The sequence below is a fragment of the Bombina bombina genome, chromosome 5 (genome assembly GCF_027579735.1).
Source record: "Bombina bombina isolate aBomBom1 chromosome 5, aBomBom1.pri, whole genome shotgun sequence".
Classification (NCBI taxonomy): domain Eukaryota; kingdom Metazoa; phylum Chordata; class Amphibia; order Anura; family Bombinatoridae; genus Bombina; species Bombina bombina.
The window spans coordinates 1058941888-1058961688 of NC_069503.1; the positions used below are offsets into that span (position 1 = coordinate 1058941888).

The window sequence follows — 19801 nt, forward strand, 5'->3', positions numbered from 1 at the left end:
TTTGGAGGCTATTTTTGGGAGAAAGGTTTTACAAGCAGTGGTGCCCTCCGTTTAGGTTACCTGACTTGTTCCCTCCCTTCATCCGTGTCCTAAAGCTTTGGTATTGGTTCCCACAAGTAAGGATGAAGCCGTGGACCTGATACACCAATGTAGGAGAAAACAGAATTTATGTTTACCTGATAAATTTCTTTCTCCTAAGGTGTATCCGGTCCACGGCCCACCCTGGCATTTGGTCAGGTTTAAATTTATTTTTGTTAACTACAGTCACTACTGCACCCTATGGTTCTCCTTTTTCTCCTAACCGTCGGTCGAATGACTGGGGGGGCGGAACCTGAGGGGAGCTATATGGACACTGCTGTGTGTTCTCTTTGCCACTTCCTGTAGGGATAGAGAATATCCCACAAGTAAGGATGAAGCCGTGGACCGGATACACCGTAGGAGAAAGAAATTTATCAGGTAAACATAAATTCTGTTTTTTAAAATGGAAAACTTTAACAGAATTTCTGTGTCTGAATCGCTCAAAAGAGTAGAGCACCTCCACTCCTTTATATTTTTGGTTAATTCAATGTTGGTAAAAATTCAATTAATACAACATGGGGGTTTGGTTAAAGGGACAGTCAACACAAAAGTAGTTTTATCATGTATCAATAAAGTTGCGCTAGATCGTTTTTTCAAAATATATGCCAGTTTTTAAAGATAAACCGTTTTCCAGTTAAATCACTTTTCCCCCTGCTGCTGTTTTAAAATGTCCATGTAGCTCCGCCCCTTTTTTCTTCATCCATGACATCATGAAAATCCTATGTTCACTCTAATTGTTCTAAGTTACTCGTAACCCGTTTTCGCGCATACGCAATGCGCCTATTTTACTCTGGACACTTTATTTCCATTGCTTAGGTGTCAGTGTTGTGTAGGGGCCTCATTAGAGCTAGCTTTGTTAATATTTTGTGTTTATTGTAAATCAGGTTGCAATATTTTTGGGACAGGACACAAGGCACGGTCCTTAGATTGAACTATATGGGGCACATATTACCTTCATTAGTTTGTGCTATATTTGTGAAGGAGCACATCGGTATTTAGGGGTCAGCATCATTGACTAGATCTCAGTAGTTGGGGCACTCAGTCTAATTATTATTATCATTTATTTGTATAGCGCCGCCAAATTCTGTAGCCAAATTCAGTTGGCATTATTGGAGAGGTGGCAGGCTGGGATGGGCATTATGCTTTGTTAGTAATTGGGAGATAAAAAGTGGCTTGTGCTGTGTAAATTCAGATGCTGGTGATCTGGGCTATAGACAGCTGTAAATGTCATTGCTCTGATACACAGATGGTACCAGGCTAGTACGCTGTCATGTGATCTGTCAGCTTCACAGCTAGTACCTGAAAGTGAACCCAATGAGTCCATTATTCTTATAAAAAAAGACTAGAATAATGGACTCATTGGTTTTTATAATGATCAAAAATTCTACATTAAAAAGATGTCCAAAGTGAAAGACCTGTTTCCCTGTGAATCTGAGTAAAAGCAAAGAGAACGGAAGCAGATTTTAGAGATAACTTTCAGGTTCCCAGGGGCAGAGCTACACAGACGTTTTAAAACTGCAGCAGGGGGAAAAGTAAGCGATTTAACCGGAAAACGTATTATCTTTAAAAACTGGCATATATTTTGAAAAAACGATCTAGGGCAACTTATATATTAGTACACATATTGTGGGAGTGCTGCCAAAATGACCAAAGTAAATACAAAACAGAAAACAAAGTATTGGCAGTGTCCAAATTAGAGAGACCACATATAAAATGCTGCAAAAAATGCCTGCAAAAAACTTTATACTTTTTAAATAAAAATTCAATTTACCTGCTGAAATGTCCTAAACTTAGAATGATATTTACATTTATTTTATTTTAAGAGTGAGACTTATTTAAAGGGACAATCTTTTCCACAATTTTTATAGTTTAAAAAGATAGATAATCCCTTTATTACCCATTCCCCAGTTTTTAGAACCAACACGATTATATTAATACACTTTTTCCTCTGTGATTACCATGTATCTAAGCCTCTGCAGACTGCCCTCTTATTTCAGTTCTTTTGACACTTACATTTAGCCAATCAGTGCCCCCTCATAAGTAAACTGTCAAATGCATTCAGATAAGCATTATTAGCATATGAGCCTACCTAGGTTTAGCTTTCAACTAAAAATATGAAGAGAACAAAACAAATTTGATGATAAAATTTAGGGCTGCAACTAACGATTATTTTCATAATCGATTAATCGGCCGATTATTTTTTCGATTAATCGACTAATCGGATAAAAAAATCAATAATTGTTTCCTATATTTTAAATAAAATCCACATACTGAGTGTTACAAATATAAACTTCAGACTAAAACTTTACGTTAACACAACTGTTTGTCCAATTTTTAGGCAGCAGAACATAGTTTTATAATTAAGCAAAACAAAACCACAAACTGTTTGAAAAGAGGTAGAATTAGAAAGAGTTAGACTATCACTGTTAATAACATTGTTATTCACTCTTTCAGAAACTTTGCAAAAATCTCAACATGTCCACATGCTTCTTGTTTGCGGCTATATTTCTTGCAGCAGAGATGAGGCATTTAGATGGCGTTGAGGTGCTTGAGATGCATAAGTAGGGTTTTGCCAATTTCACCAAAGTGGGATATTTATCTTTGTTAGCTCTTCACCAATGCAAAGTGTTTTCCACTTTGGCAAGGGGCCTCTCAATAAAGTAACCCATGACTTCATTCTAACATAAAAAAATATCTTGAATATCTATATGCAGTGGTAAATAACCAGCTAAAAGGTTAGGGGAAAATATCTAGTCCGCTCTAAAAATAACAGATATATATATATATATACTTATAAAGGTTGAATCTGGTACATATTATCACAATTTATTAAAAATATAAAAAACAAATCAAAGGTGCTAAGGACTATATATCAATAACAGGACAAAGCCTTACACATTTATCTATACAGTACATATAATCAGCAATAGCAAGCATCCGTTAATAATTGTGCAAACAGATAATAGTGCACATCAATTTAAATAATTTCCATCAATCTAGGGGCTAGGTGTAAATAACAAGCTTGGCACTTTATCATGCAAAGCATAGTTTCAAATTATCTGATTTAATATAAACAATCCAAATGATGACTATTATATCTGGGTTGCACATAAGCCAGGGGTAGTTGTAAACTTATACTGTCCTGAAAAAGTGAAAAGTAAACATCTGTAGATGTCCTTTAGGCTAAGGACATAACCATAAAACACAATACCATGTGCAGGAGCTCATTGGAGTGAAGCAGCTGGTGTTGTGCACAGACCAACTAATTGCAAACCAACTAATCGATTATGAGATACATTGACAACTATTTTCTTAATCGATTATTAATGATTATGACGATTAGTTGTTGCAGCTCTAATAAAATTTAATTGGAAAGCTGTTTAAAATTGCATGCCCTATCTGAACCATGAAAGTTTAATTTTGACTAGACTGTCCTTTTAATCACAGTTTGAAATGTAAAATTATGTGTCAAGAGTCCAGATATCTGAGTACTTTATTCATATTTTGTAATTCACATACATAAAAACTCATTCCCGGCAGTAAATAGGAATTTTTTATACTAGTCACGTGTTTAACAATCGTACATAAATGACCAGTGTGTGCGACTTACATATATCTGGTTTTGTGTAACCCCTTGACTGTAAGTCTTCAAATGGATAAGGCCATTTATAATAAGTCGCATATCTTTTTAAAAAGAAAATTAAATATTTTTGCAATGTGCATGTACTGGGGAAAATGCTTATAGCAAAATATTTTTTGTGATTTTATTTTACTCTTCATAAAACATGGCCATTCACTACAGACTCTCTAAGCAGACTATCACTGCACATGCTTTGTATGTCCTGTGCATAGTACAAATAAATAAATAAATACATACAATTATAAATATGATACATCAATAAAATACTGCTAAATTTTCAACATTTCAAATCTGCGTGTTTCAATTTTGACTTGAAAGTCCCTTTATGTTCAAACTCAAATGTGGAAAAGCAGGGAGTTTCCCGATCCACTTATCTCTATAAAATCATATTATCCAGATTATAGGCCGCACCAGATTATAAATTTAGTGCCATTTTAAAGAAAATTTAATTTTTAAAGAAAATATACACAATAGTAGAACAGTAAAATCGTATTTTATTTAATGATTAGGAAAACATGTACCAGTATTTCCTTAATATGAGGAGAGTCAACGGCATCATTCCTTACTGTTGGGAAATACTGAACCTGGCCACCAGGAGGAGGCAAAGACACCCCAGCCAAAGGCTCAAATACTCCCCCCACTTCCCTCATACCCCAGTCATTCTTTGCCTTTTGTCACAGGAGGTTGGCAGAGAATTGTCAGAAGATTTGGAGTAGTTCCTTATGAAGGGTATCTACCCTTCGAAATGGGACTGGGGTTTTAAGTAGTGTTGTCAGCCTCTCAGTGAGAGCATTGACGAAAGTTAGGGTCTGGAGATGCAGGGAGAGTCTTTCTGCGAACCCATCCAGACTCGTATTAACAGCTCCTAAGCAATGAGTGTTGACGAGTTTCACTGCCTGCTTCCATCACTCAAGTCCATGTCAGGAGCGATGCTACAAGATAGATTCCGTTAAGATTGTTTCATTTTTTTATACACGTATAATGCAAGAAGACAGGGTCACAGTGTGGCTCCTTTTATCTGTATAGAATCAAGGGTTAATATCTCCGGAGGGGGATTATCGAACAGGGTGAATTCATCACATAATTTTATTTTATTATGATTATGCTGCGACATGTGAGATGAGGCTCAGGCAGAAGTTGGAACGTACAGGTTTTACTTTAGTTTTGGTAAGCTGTGCAGCATGAAAGGCTTGGCGTGCTTTTTCCTATAGCAGGGGCGGTATAAAGGTGCCGTTTATCTTAATATCAGTAGTCTGCTTTATAAGCGCAAGCTATGGAGGATTCTGATGCGTTAGAGGGTACTCCCTCTTTTCCTAAATCTAATACCTGTCTATATTGTGAGGAGGCCTGTTGGATTTATCTGATACAAGATTATCCGCTGATGAAGATGCCTCTGATACTTCAGAGGATGCTCTTTTTCTGGGTCGGAATCTGCTGCCTCTAAACCTCCAGCTGCGGAGGAACCAGACTTTAGATTTAGGATTGAACATTTACGCTTTCTGCTAAAGGAAGTTTGGCTACTTTAGAGGTCCCAGAGCCTAAATTGCCTGAGGAACCTTTGATTCCTAAATTAGATAAGGACAGGGTTGTACCACAGACTTTCCCGGTTCCCATAAAGATGGCGAACATTAGTAAGAATGAATGGGAAAGACTTGGTTCTTCATTTTCCCCTTCTTCCTTTAAAAAATTGTTCCCGGTTCCGGACTCTCAATTGGAGTTGTGGGGTAGCCAATTCTTTTATTTGTGATGCAAATATGCAGATTATTCGCCTGTATGCTAAGGCTTCCAGGTTTTCTGTTCAAGCCCCTAGGGCACTCTGGCTGAAGTCCTGGTCTGCGGACATAACTTCGAAGTCAAGACTTCTTTCCCTCCCAGAGGGAAGTATCTCGGATTCTGGAGTCCGCTGTTAGTGAGCCACATTCCGGGTGTGGACAACTGGGAAGTGGATTTCCTCAGCAGAGAATCCTTTCATCCGGGGGAATGGTCTCCATCCTGAGGTGTTTGCGGGAGATTTGCGACAGATGTGGGATGCCAGAGATAGATCTCATGGTGGCCCGGCACAATTCAAAGCTACCCAGATATGGGTCGCGGTCCAGGGATTAGCAGTTCCTTGGAGGTTCAATCTAATTTACACTTTTCCACCGTTACCACTTCTCCCTCGTGTAGTGGCCCGCATCAAGCAGGGGCAAGCATCGGTGATACTCATCGCTCCATCGTGGCCTGGTGGGGATGTCCTCATCTCCTCCATGGAGGTTACCTTGTCACAGGGATCTGCTGGAACATGGTCCCTTTGTTCATCTAAATCTAGATTCTCTGAGGCTGACTGTGGGGAGATTGAACGCTTAGTCTTAGCCAAGAGAGGTTTCTCTGAGAGGGTTATTGACACTCTCAGGCTCGTAAGCCTGTTACTCGTTGCATCTACCATAAGGTGTGGAGAGCTTACTTGTTTTGGTGTGAAGAGCGTTTTTTTTTCCTGGCATAAGGTCAAGGCTGCCAGGATTCTTTCCTTTCTCCAGGAGAGTCTGGAGAAGGGCCTTTCTGCCAGTTCCCTGAGGGGACAGATTTCAGCCCTTTCTGTTTTGCTGCACAAGAGACTGGTCCTCCTTACACACTTTTTCTAAATTCAAGAAATTTGACGTTTTTGCTTCGGCTGAAGCAGCTTTTGGGAGAAAGGTTTTTGCAGGCTGTGGTGCCCTCAGATTAGGATCTGCATTTTCTTTACCCCGGTCGTTATCATTCAGTGTCCTCTAGAGCTTGGGTATAGTTTTCCCAACAGTAAGAAATGATGCCGTGGACTCTCCTCATATTAAGAAGGAAAACATATGCATACCTGATAATTTCATTTCCTTCTGTATGAGGAGAGTACACGGCCCACGCTCGGATACTCCGATGGGCAGACCATAACTTGTTTTTCTCTTCTGGCACCATTTATACCCTGATATTTCTCCTACTGTTCCTTGTTCCCTTGGCAGAATGACTGGGATATGAGGGAAGTGGGAGGAGTATTTGAGCCTTTGGCTGGTGTGTCTGGCTCCTCCTTGTGGCCAGGTTCAGTATTTCCCAACAGTAAGGAATGATGCCGTGGACTCTCCTAATAAAGAAGGAAATTAAATTATCAGGTAAGCATAATTTGTTTTTTTTTAACACTTTTGGTTTCAATTATGCAGTTAGTCCTGCTTTTGACGGCATATGTTATATGCTCACAGAAATACGGTAGCTGTATTGTTTTTTTCAAGACTCTCATTGAAACCATTATCCTCTGTAAAAAACAAAAAAAACTTGAGTGTATACAAACAGATAAAAACTTAGTGATATTCCAAATGCAGCCAAAGGCATCAAAAATAGTATATTTGAAATAGCATTATGGAATGTAACAGCTGTCTGTAATATCAAATGACATTGGATGCCATCGATAACATCCCGATTATAGGCCACACCCCTAATTTAATGATTTAAAGGGACACTGAACCCAAATTTTTTCTTGTGTGATTCAAATAGAGCATGACATTTTAAGTAACTTTCTAATTTACTCCTATTATCAAATTTTCTTCATTCTCTTGGTATCTTTATTTGAAATGCAGGATTTTAAGTTTAGATGCTGGACCATTTTTGGTGAACAACCTGGGTTGTTCTTGCTGATTGGTGGATAAATTCACCCACCAATAAAAAAGTGCTGTCCAGAGGTCTGAACCAAACAAAAAGCTTAGATGCCTTCTTTTTCAAATAAAGATAGCAAGAGAACGAAGAAAAATTGATAATAGCAGTAAATTAGAAAGTTGTTTAAAATTGCATGCTCTATCTGAATCTTGAAAGAAAAAAATTGGGTTCAGTGTCCCTTTAAGTTAGGGGGGAAAGTGCTGCCTATACTCAAGACAATACGGTATATGTTTGTGTGTGTATGTGTGTGTGTATATATATATATATATATATATATATATATATATATATATATATATATATATATATATATATATATATATATATATATATATATATACACACACACACACATACGTTGATTGGAGTAGCCGTGTTAGTCCAGAGATTTAGATATCAAAATAACAAGAGTATTGCATTGAGCAATGATACTTTTTTATTGGACTAACTATACATTTATAAGATGACAAGCTTTCGGAAGAGTGTCTTCCTTTTTCAAGTCTGAAGCAATAAGGGTTTGTGTGTGTGAGAGAGGAGAGAGATTGTGTGTGTGAGAGAGGAGAGAGATTGTGTGTGTGAGAGAGGAGAGAGATTGTGTGTGTGAGAGAGGAGAGAGATTGTGTGTGTGTGTGAGAGAGGAGAGAGATTGTGTGTGTGTGTGAGAGAGGAGAGAGATTGTGTGTGTGTGAGAGAGGAGAGAGATTGTGTGTGTGTGTGAGAGAGGAGAGAGATTGTGTGTGTGTGTGTGAGAGAGGAGAGAGATTGTGTGTGTGTGTGTGAGAGAGGAGAGAGATTGTGTGTGTGTGTGTGTGTGAGAGGAGAGAGATTGTGTGTGTGTGTGTGTGAGAGAGGAGAGAGATTGTGTGTGTGTGTGAGAGAGGAGAGAGATTGTGTGTGTGTGTGTGTGAGAGAGGAGAGAGATTGTGTGTGTGTGAGAGAGGAGAGAGATTGTGTGTGTGTGTGAGAGGAGAGAGATTGTGTGTGTGTGAGAGAGGAGAGAGATTGTGTGTGTGTGTGAGAGGAGAGAGATTGTGTGTGTGTGTGAGAGAGGAGAGAGATTGTGTGTGTGTGTGAGAGGAGAGAGATTGTGTGTGTGTGTGAGAGGAGAGAGATTGTGTGTGTGTGTGAGAGGAGAGAGATTGTGTGTGTGTGTGAGAGGAGAGAGATTGTGTGTGTGTGTGAGAGGAGAGAGATTGTGTGTGTGTGTGTGAGAGAGAGGAGAGAGATTGTGTGTGTGTGTGTGTGAGAGAGGAGAGAGATTGTGTGTGTGTGAGAGAGGAGAGAGATTGTGTGTGTGTGTGTGTGAGAGAGGAGAGAGATTGTGTGTGTGTGTGTGTGTGTGTGTGTGTGAGAGAGAGAAAAGAGATTGTGTGTGAGAGAGAGAGAGGAGAGAGATTTAAAGGGATAGTCTACCATAGAATTGTTATTGTTTTAAAAGATAGATAATCGCTTTATTACCCATTCCCAAGTTTTGCATATCCAACACAGTTATATTAATATACTTTTTACCTCTGTGATTACCTTGTATCTAGGAACCTTCTTCCAGCCCCCTGATCACATGACTGTTATCTATTGTCTTAAATTTAGCATTGTATTGTGCTAAATCTTAAATAACTTTTTGTGGCTAAACACAGTGTTATCTATAATGGACCACGTGTACTTTCTGTCTCTTTGTGTTGAAAAGAGATTTAAAAAGCATTCAATTAGATTCAGCCCTCAAAGGCTTAGAAATTAGCATATGAGCCTACCTATGTTTAGTTTAAACTAAGAATACCAAGAGAAAAAAAAAGCAAATTTGGTGATAAAAGTAAAATGGAAAGTTGATTAAAATTAAATGTCCTATCTGAATAATGAAAGTTTAATTTATACTAGACTGTCCCATTAAAGATAGAGAGAGAGCGAGAGAGATTTAAACATAGATTTAACCCCTTAAGGACCAGCGACGTACCCTGTATGTCGCTGGCCTTTTTTTGGGACTTGATTGTTTTATGGCGCGGTCTTGCCACCAGCGTTGAGACTGCTCTATTCCACAAAGCCTTCTGGAGGGAGGGCATTAATAGCGTGTTCTTGCTAGACTTGTGCTATTATGTCCTGAAAAAACCCTTAACGACCTGTGACATACAGGGTACATTGTGGTCATTAAGGGGTTAAAGAGTGAGAGAGATTTGTATGCTAGTGATATTTGTTCCACAAACCACCTGTAGCGTGTGGGATATTTCCAGCAAAGTCCTTTGTATGTCAAGGTTTAGGGGCTTAATTAATGGTTTTCAGTTTAGTTTTGATCTATAATGTGCAGTGGAATTTACCTATATAATATTTATTGAAGGCTTACATTGTAGGTGCTGCTGACCATGAGATACTGCTTTTGTGCACATACTTTATATGATGAATACATGCTGTTTACAGGCTACATATCTATAAATGTACTTTCTTTCTTTAGGTGCACCGGGAATGATGCGTTATTTTTGAATGTCACTCAACATGTCTAAGGAGAGACTTCCATCATAAGCAAGGTATGGAATATGTATATATATATATATATAATGCTTTAATTTTACTCTGAAAGGGAAATAAACTTATTAGCAATTCACCATCTCAAGACCTGGAAATTAAATGGAAAAAATGCTGTTTTCTATTAGTGGAATTGTGCAGTGACAGAATCAGATTTATCTTCTGTTGGGTAATTGTGTAATCCGTGTAAGCTTAAAACTCACACTGAGGCTTCCAGCTGCTACTAGTGCTGCTGGGGATTTGTTGCCAATACATTGTGCCGTACACACTCATTCATTGTATTAGAAATGGTAAATAAAAGGGCAGTAAACACCTTGTAATTACACGAGTATGAGCATTATTAGTACTGATTTACTGATTGTTTTCTGCATTTATTTTTAGTGTTCAAGCCAGAATTAACCTTTAAAAAGACAGGGTTTGTCACTACCATTTGTTTAATCAGCATCTTCATTGTTTGGCCTCAGCAGGAATCAAAAGATAACAAATTTCAAATTATGGAGAGAGATGTGGTATGTTAAAGGGACATGAAACCCCCCAAAAATTGTTTCATGATTCAGATAGAAAAATACAATTATTTTAAACAACTTTCCAATTTACTTGAGTTGCTTTATTCTCTTCGTAGCCTTTTTTGATACAGCAATGCATATAGGTGAGTAATTAGCATGAGGCATTAATGTGTAGACACCAATCAGCAGCTCATGAGCCAACAAAAGATACCAAGAGAACGAAACAAATTAGATAATAGAAGTACATTGGAAAGTTGCATGCTCTGTCTGAACCATGAAAGAAAGAAAAATGTACCTGTTTTCTTGCCTCAGTCTTGTCTGCCTGTGTCTTTGGCTTGGATTGTCTGATCTGAAATGCAAATAATAGTCTAAATCTCATTTTGCGGTCCCATGCAGTTTGAATAAAGTTTTTTTTTGTTTTGTTTTTACCTGTATTTTATATTAAAATCAAGAAGTGTTTATTGTCCCTTTTAAGAGAAGCATGAGTGTCTTCAGAAATATTTAATTATTATTATTAAAAAAAAAAGTTATGGTCATGATTAATATGCTACCTATCCCACATTATATCCAGCAAGCTGAGGTTGCTTTGTGTTATTGTATTATGTAATCATATTTAGATTGCAGCGGTGTATTATTCAACTATTTGTAGATTTTTGTGCAGTGCTGCTTTTTAAATAAATGTATTGTTGAATTTGTTACCAACTTCTTTATTTCCAGATTCTTATGTGCTTGCTCTACAAACCTATATTTAACAACTTAATAGACGCCAAAATCTTCAGAAATAAGACCGGTTTCATAGAGGAACATACATTTTCTAAATTCATATGATTTCCCCCCCTCCCTCCCTTTAATCTGGATGAGCAGATGTTGACCTGCATTGGGATGTATTGCATCTCTTTTAGTCTATAACAGGGGTGCCCAGTCTGATGGAGAAAATATACTGCCATCTAGTGGTTTAAGTGCACAAGTGTGAGTTTTCTGCAATGGTCACTAATATATTACAATATGTATTCTGGTCTAAAACGTTGCTGGCTCCAAACATCAGGGGGGTACACTGTAATAAAAAGACAAAAACAGCATCATTTCAGGTTAGAATACAACCTTATATTGTAACAATGACCATGTTCTGTTATGTGATATATTATGTTTTTTATTATTTATTTTTATGGCAAAAATGGTTCTGTTCATATAGTCAAAATTAAGTTGTTCTGGTTCAGATAGAGAATGCAATTTTATAACATTTCAGTTTACTTCTGTTAGCAAAATTTTACTTTTGGTGATTAGTGGTTTCACCCTTATGGCTCTTGCCTTTGACTCACCAGATGTGTTCAGCTAGTGCATTGCTGCTCTGCTCTGCCCTTCTAATGAGAGTGCTGCATGGCCGACACCTTCACCGTTTCCCTGTGCACAGTGTACACTTCTGTCATATACAGTGTTTGCAGCATGGTGTAGACCAGCTGCACATTGCATTGGACTGAAATAGTTCCACTTTTTCTCTGTGTTACTGCTGCTAGGAGGGAAAGAGTTACAAAAACGTGTACCATTACGGCCATCTCCATGGAAGCAGTGTGCTCTTCATCTGACCCGCCCATACAGTGTGCTTATTCCTTTACTCCCAGCAATGATTCTGAGAGCAGGGCAGGGGACCGGACAGTACAACCCCCCCATATCTGCAGAGGTAGGTATAGGAAAGTCAAAATTAAACTTGCATGATTCAGAAAGAGAATGTAATTTTAAGAAACTTTTAAATTCACTTCTATTTTCAAATGTGCTTCATTCTCTTGGTATCCCTTTTTGCAAAATGAATATGCACATATCCTACACTAGTGGGGGAGCTAGTTGCTGATTGGTGCCTACACACATTTGTCTCTTGTGATTCGCTGACTAGATGTCTTCAGCTAGCTGCCAGTAGTGCAATGTTGTTCCTTTCGCTTTGGATAACAAGAGAATGAAGCAAATTTGATAACAGAAGTAAATTGGAAAAACGTATAAAATTGTATGTTCTATCTAAATCATGAAATAAAATTCTGGGTTTTCCTGTCTCTTTAACTACAGGCTGTAGCTCTCTGCCTGTGCACAGCTTCAGCTGTGGAGTAGCAGACAGAGTGTTGTGTAGATCAACAGCAATGTGCTGTGTAAGTGATTGAATCAATGTCACAAATTACCCTAACTACATAAATCATCCTTTTCAGTGTTTTCAGTACAGTAGCTTCCAGTCAATAAATGAAGCATATGATCTCAATCCAATAATCACATAAGTTTGCAAACTGTAAAAGGGTATATAAAAGAGATTGAGGGGGATGTCTCCCCAATATGAAACTGCGTGATCACAGTCTTTTTGTTTAGTTCCCAGTTGCAAAATTTAAGAACCTCAGTTTGTGTTAAAAATTTAGAATAAAAAGCAATCTCTTGCATGGAAATTCAACAAATACTGCATAAGTGGAGCGATAGCGTATCACAGGTGCTCCTACACCGTAAGAAATAACATCAGTCTTACCTCAGTGTTCCTTACCAGAGTGGCTAGCCAACCAGTGACGTTGTAAACAGTGTATGTATAACTTGCATAAGTTACCGTTACCGGAAATGTATCTTGTGCTGTCCTGAGGGAGATTCTCCATACCTTTTCCTTAATATAAGGAGAGTCCACGGCTTAATTCCTTACTGTTGGGAAATACTGAACCTGGCCACCAGGAGGAGACAGATACCCCAGCCAAAGGCTTAAAGGGATACTAAACCAAAATGTTTTCTTTCATGATTCAGATAGAGCATGCAATTTTTTTTATTTATCTTTTTATTCTGCATAATAAATTCAAACAATTAGTTTACGCCATGCAAGGCCAATAATGAATGTGAACATAAAAAACAAAACATTTAGCATTAACATAAATTAAATCACAGCTTTACTACTTTAACGATATAAACTAAATTTAACAATGTAACAAAATTCTAACGTTAGCATGATTTAAATTACAATAGTTATCAGATATGACCTTGATTATCTATTTTTCTCTTGCAAGGTGTATCCAATCCACGTATTCATCCTTTACTTGTGGGATATTCTCATTCCCTACAGGAAGTGGCAAAGAGAGCACACAGCAGAGCTGTCCATATAGCTCCCCCTCTAGCTCCACCCCCCAGTCATTCTCTTTGCCGGCTCTAAGCACTAGGGTCTCTCTCGGGAGGGTAAAGTGAATGTGGTGATAGAATTGTAGTTTTATTATCTTCAATCAAAAGTTTATTTTAAATGGTACCGGTTTGTACTATTTACTCTCTAGCAGAAAAGTGATGAAGATTTCTGCTGAGAGGAAAATGATTTTAGCATGTTGTAACTAAAATCCACTGCTGTTCCCACACAGGACTGAGGAGTACCAGAAAACTTCAGTGGGGGGAACAGTTTGCAGGGTGATCTGCAATAAGGTATGTTCAGTCATTTATTTCTAGACAAGACTGAGATAATGCTAGAAGAGACTGACAATAACCCCATGAGGGGAGGGTAAGCTATATTCACAGACTTAGTAAGGAATTGAATGCTTACATAATAGGGCTAATATACTGGTTGACACTTATGCAGGGCAATCGATTGTTTAGCTAAGGAAAAATCGTTTTGCAAGACAATTTGAAAGCCCTTTTGGGTTCTTTCTGGGGTTATTACCCACATGGCTGTTTTTTAGTCACTTAGGAGTGATTTAGTAGGCCTCACAGCTCCGGAGTAGAGTGGGAGGGGCCTAATTTTGCGCCTCAGATGCGCACTTAGAATTGCAGAGAAGTTCATGCTGCTTCACATGGAGGGTCCTGCTGCTGTTTGAGGGCCTTAAAGAAGCTATATTCCCCCAAATCTGATCCCTAAGGGCAGGTAGGGCCACAGCAAGGCTGTGGCAAGGTGCTGTAGTAATTTTAACCGGGTGTTGGCTTTAGGCTGCTCCGGTTTGGGCATTAAGGGGTTAATCGTTCTGCAACTTGTGGTGCAATCTTATTAAGGCTTTAGGTACATACTGTGAAAATTTCAAAAGGATTGCTGCATTTTTCACTGTTTTGTAAAATTGTGTGCTCTTTTTATCTCTTAAAGGCACAGTAACGTTTTTTCAAATTGTGTTTTTTATTTGATTAAAGTGATTTCCAAGCCTGTTTGTGTATACTACTAGTCTGTTAAACATGTCTGACACTAAGGAAAATCCTTGTTCAATGTGTTTAGAAGCCATGGTGGAACCCCCTCTCAGAATGTGTCCCACTTGTACTGATATGTCTATACACTTTAAAGATCATATTGTTGCACTTAAGAATGTGGCCCAAGATGATTCTCAGACTGAAGGTAACGAGGGTAGCCCGTCTGCCTCTCCCCAAGTGTCACAACCAGTTACGCCCGCGCAAGCGACGCCTAGTACCTCTAGTGCGTCTAACCCTTTTACATTACAAGACTTAGCGGCAGTCATGGATAATTCTCTTACAGCCTTCTTATCTAAACTGCCCGTGTTACCTGCAAAGCGTGATAGCTCCGTTTTAAGAACAGATTATGAGCATTCTGACGCTTTGGTAGCCGTATCCGATATACCCTCACAATGCTCTGAAGTGGGAGCGAGGGATTTGATGTCTGAGGGAGAAGTCTCTGATTCAGGAAGGGTTCCTCCTCAGACAGATTCAGATACACTGGCTTTTAAATTTAAACTAGAACACCTCCGCGTTTTGCTTAGGGAGGTATTAGCTACTCTGGATGACTGCGACCCTTTGGTGATCCCAGAGAAATTGTGTAAAATGGACAAGTACCTAGAGGTCCCTGTTTACACGGATGCGTTTCCGGTCCCTAAGAGGATTGCGGATATTGTTACTAGGGAGTGGGATAGACCAGGTGTTCCTTTTGTTCCCCCCTCCTGTTTTTAAGAAAATGTTCCCCATATCTGACACCACGCGGTACTCGTGGCAGACGGTCCCTAAGGTGGAGGGGGCTGTTTCTTCACTTTCTAAACACACAACCATACCAATTGAAGACAGTTGTTCTTTCAAAGACCCTAGAAGTTAGAGGCTTTACTTAAGAAAATTTTTGTTTAACAAGGTTTTCTTCTCCAGCCTATTGCCTGCATTATTCCTGTAACTACTTCAGCCGCTTTCTGGTTTGAGGCGCTGGAAGACTCGCTCCAGACGGAGACCTCATATGAGGAAATTATGGATAGATTTAAGGCTCTAAAGCTAGCTAATTCTTTTATCACTGACGGCGCTTTCCAAATGGCTAAGATAGCGGCAAAAAATTCAGCTTTCGCCATTTTGGCGCGCAGGGCGCTATAGCTAAAGTCCTGGTCGGCCGATGTGTCGTCTAAATCCAAGCTTTTGAACATCCCTTTCAAAGGAAAGACCCTCTTCGGGTCTGAATTGAAAGAGATTTTTTCAGAAATCACCGGGGGAAAAGGCCATGCTCTCCCTCAGGACAAGTCCTTTAAAACAAAGAACAAAGCTAATTTTCGTTCCTTTCGTAATTTCAGGAACGGCCCCGCTTCATCCTCTCCGGCTGCAAAGCAAGAGGGTAATGCTTCACAGCCCAAGGCAACTTGAAAACCTTACCAGGGCTGGAATAAGGGGAAACAGGCCAAAAAGGCTGGGGTGCGGTCTGGGACTCCCTGAAAGCTCAGGGCTTATGGTCTCGGGAAGAAACACTTCTCCCGATAAACATTCTGGAACTGAGGGCGATATTCAACGCTCTTCAGGCATGGCCTCAACTAGCTGCGGCCAAATTCATCAGATTTCAGTCGGACAACATCACGACTGTAGCTTACGTCAATCATCAGGGGGGAACAAAGAGTTCCCTAGCGATGCCGGAATTAACCAAAATAATCAGGTGGGCGGAGGATCACTCCTGCCATCTCTCAGCAATTCACATCCCAGGAGTAGACAACTGGGAGGCGGATTTTCTAAGTCGTCAGACTTTTCACCCGGGGGAGTGGGAACTCCACCCGGAGGTATTTGCCCAGCTGACTCTGTTATGGGGCATTCCAGAATTGGATCTGATGGCGTCCCGTCAGAACGCCAAACTTCTTCTCTACGGGTCCAGGTGCTGGGACCCCAAGGCGGTATTGATAGATGCTCTAGCAGCGCCTTGGTCCTTCAATCTGGCTTATGTTTTTCCACCGTTTCCTCTCCTCCCGCGTCTGGTCGCCAGAATCAAGCAGGAGAAGGCTTCGGTGATTCTGATAGCGCCTGACTTGGTATGCAGACCTAGTGGACATGTCACCTGTTCCACCATGGACACTGCCAATGAGGCAGGATCTTCTAATACAGGGTCTGTTCAAGCATCCAAATTTAGTTTCTCTACGTCTGACTGCTTGGAGATTGAACGCTTAGTTCTATCAAAGCGTGGGTTCTCTGAGTCAGTTATAGATACTCTGATTCAGGCTAGAAAGCTTGTCACCAGGAAAATCTACCATAAGATATGGCGGAAATATCTTTGTTGGTGTGAATACAAGGGTTACTCATGGAGTAAGATTAGGATTCCCAGGATATTGTCCTTTCTACAAGAAGGATTGGAGAAAGGATTGTCAGCTAGTTCCTTAAAAGGACAGATATCTGCTTTGTCTATCCTGTTACACAAGCGTCTGGCAGAGGTACCAGACGTTCAAGCGTTTGCTCAGGCTTTAGTCAGAATCAAGCCTGTTTATAAACCTGTGGCTCCGCCATGGAGTTTGAATCTAGTTCTTTCAGTTCTTCAAGGGGTTCCGTTTGAACCTTTACATTCCATAGATATTAAATTGTTATCTTGGAAAGTTTTGTTTTTGGTAGCTATCTCTTCTGCTCGAAGAGTTTCAGAATGATCTGCCTTACAGTGTGATTCACCTTACCTGGTGTTCCACGCAGATAAGGTAGTTTTGAGTACCAAACCTGGTTTTCTTCCTAAAGTTGTTTCTAACAAGAATATTAACCAGGAAATAGTTGTTCCTTCTCTGTGTCCTAATCCATCTTCGAAGAAGGAGCGTCTTTTACACAATCTTGATGTAGTTCGTGCTTTAAAGTTCTATTTACAAGCAACTAAGGATTTCAGACAAACATCTTCCTTGTTTGTTATCTATTCTGGTAAGAGGAGAGGTCAGAAAGCGACTGCTACCTCTCTTTCCTTGTGGCTGAAAAGCATCATCCGTTTGGCCTATGAGACTGCTGGCCAGCAGCCTCCTGAAAGAATTACTGCTCATTCTACCAGAGCAGTGGCTTCCACATGGGCTTTCAAAAATGAGGCTTCTGTTGAACAGATTTGTAAGGCAGCGACTTGGTCTTCACTGCATACTTATGCCAAATTTTACAAATTCGATACTTTTGCTTCTTCGTAAGCTATTTTTGGGAGAAAAGTTTTGCAAGCAGTGGTGCCTTCCGTTTAAGGTACCTGTCTTGTTCCCTCCCTTCATCCGTGTCCTAAAGCTTTGGTATTGGTATCTCACAAGTAAAGGATGAATCCGTGGACTGGATACACCTTGCAAGAGAAAACAGAATTTATGCTTACCTGATAAATTACTTTCTCTTGCGGTGTATCCAGTCCACGGCCCGCCCTGGCATTTAAGTCAGGTAAAAATTTTTTGTTTAAGCTACAGTCACCACTGCACCCTATGGTTTCTCCTTTTTCTTCCTAACCTTTGGTCGAATGACTGGGAGGGTGGAGCTAGAGGGGGAGCTATATGGACAGATCTGCGGTGTGCTCTCTTTGCCACTTCCTGTAGGGAATGAGAATATCCTACAAGTAAAGGATGAATCCGTGTATCTCTTGATACACCGCAAGAGAAAGTTTATTAGGTAAGCATAAATTCTGTTTTTTTTTTTACTGCTGAGCCGTTTTATTTCCTATACTACCCTCTACCTATAGTTAATACATCCACAGCAGACAATTTGTCAACCCACCTAACAGAAAAAAAGAAAGAAAAGAAGAAAAAAAAGAGGAAAGAGAGGGGGGGGGGGGGGGGGAAAAGGAAAGTTCAGCATCATACCTCCTTTCACTCACATTAACAGAGCTTGTTGATTGTTACCATATACCCAGAAGTACCAGCTCTGAGTTTTTTAAGGGAAATATTATATATAATCAATCTCCGTGGTCGGGAGTGACCTAATAAATACTGCCCATTTATTAAAGAATTGTCTAACACCCGCTTCATTATCTTTGTTGGTATCTCGCTGTTCTAGTATACATTGCTTCTTAAGATAATTTTTCATCTCTAAAATACTTGAAGTCTCTCTTGTTTTCCATTTTTTTTTAAATTAAGTGCCTAGCTGTCAAGAGAGATAGAATTATTAGTTTCTCTTACTTGGTGTATTCAGTCCACGGATTCATCCTTACTTGTTGGATATTCTCAATCCCTACAGGAAGTGGCAAAGAGAGCACACAGCAAAGCTGTCCATATAGCTCCCCTCAGGCTCCGCCCCCCCAGTCATTCTCTTTGCCGCTCTAACAAGTAGCATCTCCACGGGAGGGTAAAGAGTTTGTGGTGTTAGATTTGTAGTTTTATTTCTTCAATCAAGAGTTATTTTAAAATAGTGCCGGTTTGTACTATTTACTCTGAGGCAGAAAGTGATGAAGATTTCTGCTGAGAGGAAAAAGATTTTAGCATGTTGTAACTAAAATCCATTGCTGTTCCCACACAGGACTGTTGAGTACCGGAGAACTTCAGTTGGGGGGAACAGTTTGCAGGCTTAACTGCTTAAGGTATGCTCAGTCATTTATTTCTAACAAGACCTGGTAATGCTAGAAGGCTGGGGAAGGTAAGCCATTTTCTGAGACGCAGTATAGAAGGATGGCTTCAGTTAGGGCTTAAATACTGGTAGACACTGTGATGGGCTAAATTGATGGTTTTATTGATGGATTCTTATATTTATTTAAGTGTTTGAAACGTTGTAAACACTTTTTGGGGTTTTTATTTCGCCTGGCATATTATCAGACGCCTAGTCTGACTCAGGAAGGCCCCATAACTCTGGATTGAAGAGGGAGGGGGCCTCATTTTCGCGCCTCAGTTGCGCAGTAGATTTTCAAGACAGCTCATGCAGCTTCATGTGTAGAGTCCTGAGAGTGCAGGAGGACATCAAGGAGGCTTATATTTCAGCTTTATTATTTAAAGACACAGTAACGTTTTTTCAAAAGTGATTTTTTTCTGTATTGTAGTGCTGTACAAGTCTGTTAAACATGTCTGAGACTTCAGATAGACCTTGTTCTTTATGTTTAAAAGCCATGGCGGTACCCCCATTGCATTTATGTGTAAAGTGTGCTAAAACATCTAAGCATTTTAAAGACCATCCAGTGACACTTAAAAATGTAGCCCAAGATGATTCTTTAACTGAGGGTAATGAGGATAGTCCTTCTTCCTCTCCCCATGTGTCGACACCAGTTACGCCCGCGCAAGCGATGCCTAGTACCTCTAGCGCATTGGCCCCTATTACTTTACAAAAATTAGCA

The 19801-nt window shown here is 39.6% G+C and overlaps 1 protein-coding gene across 1 annotated transcript in view; it reads left to right on the top strand.

Annotated features, from left to right (window-relative positions):
- ZHX2 (zinc fingers and homeoboxes 2) overlaps positions 1–19801 on the top strand; it is a 213971-nt gene that overhangs the window by 113574 nt on the left and 80596 nt on the right. Inside the window, exon 2 of the mRNA XM_053715328.1 lies at positions 9816–9888. The gene's annotated coding sequence lies outside the window, so the exon portion shown is untranslated. The remainder of the gene's footprint in view (positions 1–9815; positions 9889–19801) is intronic.